Here is a 10114-nt window from a genome sequence, read left to right on the forward strand (position 1 = left end):
ATTAGTTTATAAGGCTAGCTATGTGTAAGTGTCTATATTTGTGCATATATTTATTTTTACAAAAAAAAAATGATTTTGTGTTGAGACTTTGCTTTGGAACATACTGCACTCTGTGATAGTCACTTCAGAGGAGTTACAGGTGCATTTTCTGTCACAGACAAATGTGAATATGTAAAACAAAGTACAAATACAACTTGGATTTTTACTTCATGGAATTAGGCTTAACCAACTTTTAACATTATTTCTAAACATAGTAACTTCCAAGCTTACAGTAAATTTCTTCTGGCATTCCCACATGGGCAGTTGTCAGTCCAAACTACCAAACTCTCTTTGTGAACAAAATAAATGTCAGATGTACTGGAGAAAAGATATTTGCTTAAACTTTGTACCTCTGTGACAAGTCAGCCATAAAGGGAACAGTAAAACTAGACTCTGAGGAAAGGACTCAGAATTTAGCTTTAAAACATGTGAAAGGTACCTGAAACTGGTGGGTATGAGTGGATGCTTTTCACAAAAACGAAGTAGAATGTTATTTATTACTACACAGCTGAATAAAAATTTTGGAAAAGGAATGAGATTGACTGGGCTTTACAGAAAATTAATCTTTCTCTTAAAAAATATCTATGTTTTCTGTACAGTTCTGTAATACATTTAAACAAATACTAATACATGTGTATATCTATAAATAAAATATGAGAGCAAGATTCACTCAAAATGTCATTTTATGTGTATTTAACATTAATGAAATCTTAACCTTTAAAGAGATTATTCATGTTACAATGAGCAGATTATTCACAGAAGTCACAGGAGTATCCTATGGGACCCAGAGGTAACCTGGGCCAAGTGTTATGAAGCTTGCACATGCCAATCTGCTCCTAAGGAAGTTAGCCCTAAATGGGGATGAACTCTGTAGCGCTTGGAACACTAGGAACCAGGGTTATCTCCTTATGATGATATAGTTAACCATCTAAACAGAACCTTAGTTTATTGTGCGGAGGTGAGCAAACCCTCTCTTGTGTAATAATGAATGCAGCTGAATTTTAAAATTCAGCTCCAAAATTCAGCTTCCTCCAAGGAAAATTCTTAAAAGTATTCCTCTTCTATAGAAATACATTAATATAAAAATATTCCTAAGCCTCTTTGGAAGTAATCTAACAATGTAATTTTATTTTACTCCCTTCTCTTTTATGGTAGCAAGACTATAATGAGTTTGAATTTACTCATGTGATGCCTGAGGTGGTACAAGAACAAGCCAGCAGCTCTGTGCAGTGCAGGCTGCAGTAATAACGCCATCAAAATCTTTTAGTATTGAAATCACAAACCTGCAAACACACAATCAGTGATACATATCATGTATAATGGTGACTGATTTCAGTTGTTCATTCTCATAGCAAGTCTTTATTCACAGCTAAACAATCTAATTTATTAACAGAGGAAGAAGAGGAGGGTGAAGATTAGTTGACTCTGGAAAAGGCCACAAAGAAAAACCTGGTCCTAATTTCTTCAAGTTGTACTAAAACCAGAATGAGGATAAAAACTTGGTGCTACAAGGAACTAGGTCAGCACTAGACTTTTCAGAGCAATCTGAACTCTCAGAATTTCATTGTAGAAGCGAAATAAAGGGATGGGGATCTTAGATAATGCTCTATTTGTTAAAAGTTAGCAAAGTAAAATTCTAATGGTAGAAAGAGGAATTGGAAGTAGCTACAGCCAAGGATACCTGTCATTTTATTGGGATAGGGTTTGGGGAATCCGAATTATTTTGCAATTGCCAAAATCATTCAGAGGGATTTTTTTATGTGAAGAAGAGCACAACGCCCACACAAAACTTTTAAATAAAAGTTCACTGGCAGTGTGATACATATTGTGTTCTGTGCTGTAAACCAAAAACCTTTTTAAAGTTATATTGTTTAGGCCTATAGTTTTCTGTGAAAAACTAGAAGTTCTTGTTTATGAGAAGCATTTTGCCATAACCTTTACAAAATTATATTTGTGTTAAATTAAATGAATCGGGGTCTTGAGGATAACATTAACCTTTTAGATCCTATGATAGAACAGGTTCTTCTCTGACTTATCGATTGTTAGTCACCCATGAAAAGTTTGTAAAGGACAGTGACCTGAAGTTATTGATCTCCTTTCTGCTAATAACTCAATTTTTAAGATCAGCCTGGAAAAAGAAATATAAATTTTGTAACTGATGATGGAAATTAATTTCTAATGTATCAAAAATTATGATCACAGAGAATTATGTGAGTTTACAGTACAGATCGGTCTAGAAAATGATATTGCAAAACCAATGAGAAAGTATTTTTACCCACTGGTTTCTATATCTATTACTACTAGTAGTAAGAATTTTGTCAATTGGAAGTTCATTAGCAGGAAAGCAGTTTCATAAGAAATACATCACTGATGTTCTTAATGTTTCTCAGCTGAACATGTCCATTATTTGTATGCATTATTATTAAGGACAATACCGTTTCTTATTTTTTTCTCTTCTTTTTCTAATTTATTTCTTTTGGAGGTAAGGGAGAAAGGAAAAGTACATTGCACTTCTAATATCTTTCAGTGATGGATTTTTTGATTTTTTCTCCTTTCCCTGTCTAAAAGTCTAACTAATTCTTTTAATTTTTAAAAAAACACCTTTCTTTTTGATTATTTGTCACTGAAAGTAGAACAGCATTTATAGTATCACAATTGCTTTCCTCTTCCAACCTTCTGTAGAAAAAAAGTTTTCAGAATTAGAACCACATAAGAATACCTACTGGTTTTAAGGATGATGTTAATTTATTATTTTACTGCAATCTTTAATTCATTTTATGTTAAAGACATTCTAGTTTATGTTGTTAAGTGTTTTTCAAAGAGATTTAAAACATTTTCAGGTCTGTGAAATAGCTACTGATATGTTATTTATACTTTTTAAGAAAAATCTACATGTTCTGGAACGAGAGTAGGTTCAACACTTTAGCTTGAAAAAAGGGAAAAAAGAAAGGCAGAAAGGGGAAAAGAACAGTGGTTTCAAAACTAGTCTGCTTGGTGAAGAAGACAGCAGTCCAAGGAACTTTCAGATACAGAATTTCCTAGGCCTCACTCCAACAGTCTTAAAACCTCGATTTGTCTATCCATTTGCAGTAAACAAACCAACTGAAGTTATAACGTGTAAATGGTAGCCCAAATACCTTCTTGCATGTCAGTTCTTCCCCTGCCTGTGATCAAAGAGAATTTGCTATGGCTACATACACAGGTGCACAGACACATGTGAATTTCTTTGTTAGCTGTCTGTAGGTGCTTGGTCTGTCCAGCAGCTGGTACACGTACCTTGGTCTCTGCAGTTGTAGGCACCCAGTTCTCAACCCACTCACTGGATAGCTCATGTTGCCGTTCGCAATCAAGCCATGCATGTGTACCTCCACATACAGACTAGAAATCCCACTGGCATGGAAAATCATTAGGATTACAGTGTATTATGAAGACAGGACAGTTTGCAGTGAGTGGTGCAGGTGTGAGGCTCTGTCAGAAAAATATACGGACTGCATCTCACACAAGACCAACCAGCTGGTCCCTTCTATCCCCTCTGTTTTTCTAGGCTTGTTCTCCCCTTGACATCTCCTCCTTCTCTGCCCTTGTTTCTTTCCAGATACACACCACCTCCCTGCCTTCTTAATACTTTACCCAGTAGTCCAAGATTCGCTAAGTCTGTACCTGAGTTTGGCACTTCTTATACCGTTACCTAGACCATCTCATCCATGCACCATATTACTGATAGAGTTGTTCAGGCACTGCTGGCCTTGCAAGACACTGTTCTCCAAAAGACCCTTTATCCTGTTCTCCAAATATCTGTGAAGTTTGGCTCTCTTTCACATGATTTCCCTTTAAGCACCTGTGAAATCCATCAGTTTTTCACACGACTATCTATAATTTTATTATCTGCTCACTCTGTCATTTGTAATGCCCAGCAATTTTGCGTGTCCTGCCCAGACACTCACAGCTGTACGGGTAGCCAAACCTCAGGCCAGAGCCCAGTGGTCTATCTGGACCTTCACAGAACAAGCAATGAGCTCCCAGTAAGAGATAGCTCTTGGAAGATAGGCTGCCAGGGTGCCCTTCCCTCTTATATCCTGAACTAATGATAAAGCATTAAAAAATGTTAATAGGTAGGTCCCACTTCGTTTAGTAATTCTATAGTCCTCTTATTTTCCAGTTTTCCTGAGTTTTTTTTGTAGCTTCTTTTTTTCCTACCACCCTCTCTTCTGACTTCTGATGATTTTACCATTACAAAAAATAACATTTTATTGTCAATATGCCTTCCAGGGCAAGGATCAAAGCAGCTCACAGCAGCAGGCAAGTAAGCGACAGGCTATAGTAGCAAGCCACAGGGTAGGCAGGTTGTCAAATAGACAGATCTTAATAGGAGACAAAATATAAAAGAAGGGAGCAAGACTGAGAAAGTGACAGCTCTGTCTGCTACCTAAGGGTTCCTACAGGTCATGAGGCCACATCAGCCCAATTGTTTCAGTCACCTAACACTGCTTAAGCTGCATTATTACTATAACTACAACAGCCACAAAACTGCCACGGACTCCTTTCTAACTATATCTTTATTTGCCTCCAGAGCACCCCTACCCACTTTCCCCAGACTATTGCAGCCCTACCACCCTTCATTAACTCTCTCACTGTGACCTCTTTTACTCTAATGTGAACTCATACTGGTCTTGCCACAAAACTAAATTTTGCCAGTGTAGCCAAGCAACCTTGAACAACTTGAGGCCAGGAATTAAAAACGTGTTAGTCCCCTGTATTGGCCTAGAGGGTGTTTTCTAATGCTGAAAATCTATGCCTTTGTGGCAACAAAGTACCCCTGATTCAAGGAATCTCCATCAAGTCTTTTGTGACCTATGTACCAAGGGTGCTACATAGGGATGTAACATGTGGCCACTCAAAGATTAGCCAAATAATTTTTTGTGAGTATGCAGAGAAGTTATATGTAACATACAATCAGTATTATGTCTTCTGTATTTCTCTCTGCCATTTTCTTTCAAATTAATGATTAACTATAAAAATGAGCATATATATATATATATATATAAGACTTCTAAGAATTTATAAGACTTTAAATGTGACTGCAACAGCTTCTTATCTTTATGGGGTGTAATACTGAAAAACAATAATCCATGTTGATGGTATCTTGCCTTTGAAGTTTCCTGACAGATTGAAAAGAGAGTAATTCTACTGCTGGCCACTTTGCAGTGACAGCTGGGTGAAGTCATTGTAAACACTGAAGATAACTTTCCATATGGCAAGAATTCCTAACTGTTTATTTGGTAATCACCAGTGTATGCTCATTAGGACCCAGAGCTGCATAACTTTATTGAATGTGATTGTCTGCTTAGAAATTCTGTTGTGTTGAATTTATTTGCAATGTGTTACCCATAAAAAGGGTCCAAGTCCTAGCTTTTGGATTCAGACATAGATTCTGATCATCAAAGCTGGAATATTTATGTACCTGGATTCTCTTCCCCTCACTGCCTCTCCTGCTCCCCTGTTCTCTTTCAGAGATGGGCTGGAAAATAAACCACAACAAAAAACAACCAAAAACTCACAGATACAAATAAAAGTTAATTTTTCAGTCAAGTTCATTTTCAGTTAATAGTTAAATAGTCTTTCCACAATTTCTGTTGCTTTCTACTTCCCTGAAGCCCTTCAGCACAGTATTACTAGTGGAAAATTCATCAACTGAAATTCCACATTTCCCAGCTTCTTTCAGTCTTTCCTAGGATGATACTAAATACCTATAGATAGACTGAATCAAGTCTTAGCTTTCCATTTTTGAATACTTCATAACAAGGAGTGACTGAAGTGATAGGAATATCTATTCTCTAAAGATATGAAATTTCAGCAGGATGCAGCCTCTCCTCATTGTAATACAATTTGTGGCTGTATTAAACTAGTTTAAAATATTAAATAACATTATGTATTTAAAAAATAAAATCTAAAAATCAAAAGCAAGATGTCAAAATTTTGGAAATGCAATGGATAATTATTTTTTGATTTATTTTAAATTGCTACAATCTCAAAATAAATAGATTTTTTATCATGATTGGCATCTTCATGTTTCAGAAAAAATAAAAAAAAAGTAAATATTAATTGGCATATTTTTTCATAGATTAAGAATAAGACACTTCTTAAAGTATAATATCTAGATTTTTTTAATACTACATTGTCAATTATGGAAATTTCACCCACCCTACAATCTGCAACTGAATCCTTCCGCTTCTTCCCCCACTAAAAGAATAAAAACCTAAATGAAAATCCTTTCTTCTGTTCATGAGGACTCACAGAAAAGAACAAAGAGCAGAAGTTTCCTTTTCAAATTACATTCAACACACTGCAGAAAGCCTTTAAACATAACTGACTTAATTAGCATATATCTAATCTCATTCTGTGCCATATTCTATAGCTAAAATTGTAATTTTATCAGTTTCTTGTTTCACTGGCAGTAGAATGTTTCGGACATTAGGGAGACAGAAGAAAAGCTACATAAATATTCTGCTTTATGAAAATAATTATGCAGCAAAAGTCCTATCTTCTATTTCATCCTTTTTGCTCTGTATTAGTCGACACCCTTGGGATCTTTTTACTAGAGCTGACATTCTCAAAATCACAGAAAAACTTTGGTTGGGAGAGATCTTTGAAGGTCACTTAATCCTACCTCCTGCTCAAACTAGGGTTAATTTCAAAGCTCAGCTCAAGCTGCTGAAGGCTTTGTCTGGCTGAGTTCTAAAAATCCCCAGGGCCAGAGGGTCCACAGCCTAACTGAGAAACCTGTTCTCAAAGGAGTTGAAGTTTATTCCAGTAATTTTCCTATCTGCATATTCAAAAATTGCAAGCTAAAATTATTTGTTCTTGTTAGTGAAAATAGTGGGAAACTACAGAAACTTGTAAGTATAAAGGCTGACAGGCCACTTAAATACCAGATGAAGCATATTTCAAACATAATAATAATCTGATAATTGCAATGCCAGGGGAAAGAAGAAGATTCTTTCTTCTGGCATTCAGCTGGTGTCATCTTTAAGTGCAAATCTCACATCAGCCAGGTACTTCTAAAAGGCCCTGATAGTGCCTATTTATTATCCATGATTATAACAAAAAGGCTGAAAATTACTAAATTAGAAATTTGGACACATTTTAGTGTCTAGCGTTAGACAGCACAAATCTTAATCTTGGTCCTTCAGAGAATTTTATAGAGTGCTTCTTTACACCATGTTTTACCTAATCATTAAAATCTGTCAGCTAAATTAAGATCATTTTGAACCTTAAAGCATGCTCAGCACTTAGGTATTGGCTTCCAGTACAATCAAAAGATCTGTTTAAGTTTTGTCATAATTCATAGGTGTTTAAACCCCCAAACCAATTTCTATTTTAGTCTTTTAAATGTGTCTGGACTACTTCCAGTATGTGTAGAGATCATTGAATGCGATACAAGAAAAAGGGTCAGTTCATTTCAGTTAGAGCTTGTGAAGGAAAAGGAGATTATCACATTCAGTGAAATTAAATACACTATTCCTTAAAAATTAGAATATATGTTGTTGTTGTTAATTAAAGAGATTTTTATTCATATCTCTGTGAAGTCTATAAAAGATCTAGACTAGAATCAGACTTAAAACTCTGCTATAGATCATGAATCACTACATGAAAAAATACGTAAGAAAATGGCTGGGAAAAAACAGTGAATGGGAGGTCAAGTACAAATATATCCCACTAATAAAGATACTTTCTTCAAGGATTAAAGGGGGAGTGCTATGGATCTTGAGCTCTGCTCTTAAAGTTGTTTTAATATTCTGCATTAAATGGTCACACAGAAATCCGTGAATATACAACAAAGTATACAGACTTGGGAATTAACAAAAGCATAAAAAATCACAGTTACAGTTCAGTAGATACACAGCTGTGAGAAAGACAAGGCATGTGACCTCATGTATCACCAAGGTTAACATCCAACCAATACCATCTCTAGTACCTAACGGGGATAAGATTGGAAAACTCTAGAAGTCTTGTTTATATGACAGGGCAATAATGTGGCAAATTCTATAGGAAATATCATAATGAAACCCAGAACCATTTAATTAATACCATTTAATTCAGCTGAACTGTCCTGGTTTCCATCCATTGGGCCTTGTACAACATAAACAGCAGCAAAACACAATGCTTCAAATCATTGCAGTTCACCAGCTTTCTTGCTGGTGTGGCTATTGAAAAAAAAATGCAGTAGCACTCTCCATCAGTAATTAAATTTTTTGTTAAGTGTTTTTAGCAGGGATGAGTCTGGTGTCAGTTCAGAATGGGCTACTTAACCAACCAACCAGCTACGTTATCTTTCACCTGAAGCTGTTCATTGGTCTCTTGAGAACTAAACATTTTCTCCTTTGAATTGCTCTGACTGGTCCATGACGTAGGCTCTGGTTTTGGCAATATATACTGCAGGCTGTCTTTCTTTTTCAGAGAGCTCTCTGTTACAGGGGAAAGGGAGGCACTTATGACACAGAATGGAAATTATTTCAAGACAGTCAATTTGTGCCCATAATCTGCAGTGTATTCATTACGGAAAAATAAAATGTATTATGTTCTCTATGACTTTTTCATCCTAATCCTTACACATTCACTACCTCAAAAAGCAAAGCCATTCTTTGTGCTTTTTGTCTGCAGATCTTTTCAGCTTTAATAACTCTGTCTTTCCTCTTTTCGGCAAAACAGGAACTGAACATATGCAAATACAGTAAATAGGTGATGCCATCTGCATAGGACTACATCAATAGTCTATATTATACTACTTACTTCTGTTTGGAATCTAGCATCATTGTCTAGCATCACTGCCAAGAAGGAGACTTAGGAATATATACATACAATGACCAAGATGCAATGAAAGATAAAAACAAAACTAAAAGGAAGATGGGAATATTCCTTCCTTTCTCCTTCTTTTTGGATATTGCTTTAAGATACTTTAGCTAGAAAGGCTGCTTTCTCTGTTTTCTTTCTGTAATGTCTTTATTGGCACAGCTTTTGATTCTTTGTGGAGACTATTGGTGCTTTAGCAGGAGTAACCTTAGGTAAACAGGGAGATCATCGTTTCTTCATGTTTCATGAATTCATCAATTGAAATAACAATTCAATTGAAAAAAAAAAAAAACAATACACAGAAAGCAAGAAGCTTTGAAGTTTAGCAGATGAGCTCAGGAAAATGGACCACTCCACAGTCACAGACTTAACTGAAAGAAACTACTGTAGAGGAGATTTCAGTTATACCTCAGAGAGCACATTTATCTGCACATCCAGTTCTCTGTGTTCCTCATTTTACATGTTCCCATTAATCAAATAATCAACATGGATAGTCACAAACAAAATTACTCTTTTACTACTCTTGCCACTTACCCCTCTTCATTCTACTTTTAAACTGTGTCATTTGGAGACTATAAAAAATGATTATGCCGAATACAACATGACTACTGTTGGGTTTTTTTTAGGACCAAGTATGTTTCCAGAGTGCATGTAAAGAAAATTTGATAAATATGGCATATTATTAAAGAGCAAATACATCATTAAAAGTCTTTACTGTGTCATTTAATAGAGGACTTCATAGGGCCAGTCATAGATAATTTGCTTATTAATGAGACTGGTTATAATCGCAAGTTCTCAGGAAAAAAAAAAGTATAACTGTTGAGTGATTCTACCCATATGATATGAGTATATATAATTTAAAATAATACAAGTAGGAACTGTACTCAAACCAAAACCACATTCAATACCTTAGGGATCTGACATGCTCTTTTCAATACAAAAATACTGACTCTCAATCCAAAGTGAAAATTTTCATCTAATCTAATATCCCCTTTCCATATTCCAGAGAATATGCAAGCAATGGAAAAATAACATATACCTATGCATAGTTAGGAAAATGTGTATTTTACATAGATCATTGTTTTTTCAAACCAACCTCATGACCCCTTTGTCACCAAATTATCCTTCAGCAAGGAATGCTCTGATGGGTTAAACTACTTTTTCAGTACTTTTTTCTGACTCCAAGTTGCTGGCTAGTTTTACTGTAATTATATATTTCTCAGGT

Source organism: Falco cherrug, chromosome 2 (assembly GCF_023634085.1).
Source record: "Falco cherrug isolate bFalChe1 chromosome 2, bFalChe1.pri, whole genome shotgun sequence".
Classification (NCBI taxonomy): Eukaryota; Metazoa; Chordata; class Aves; order Falconiformes; family Falconidae; genus Falco; species Falco cherrug.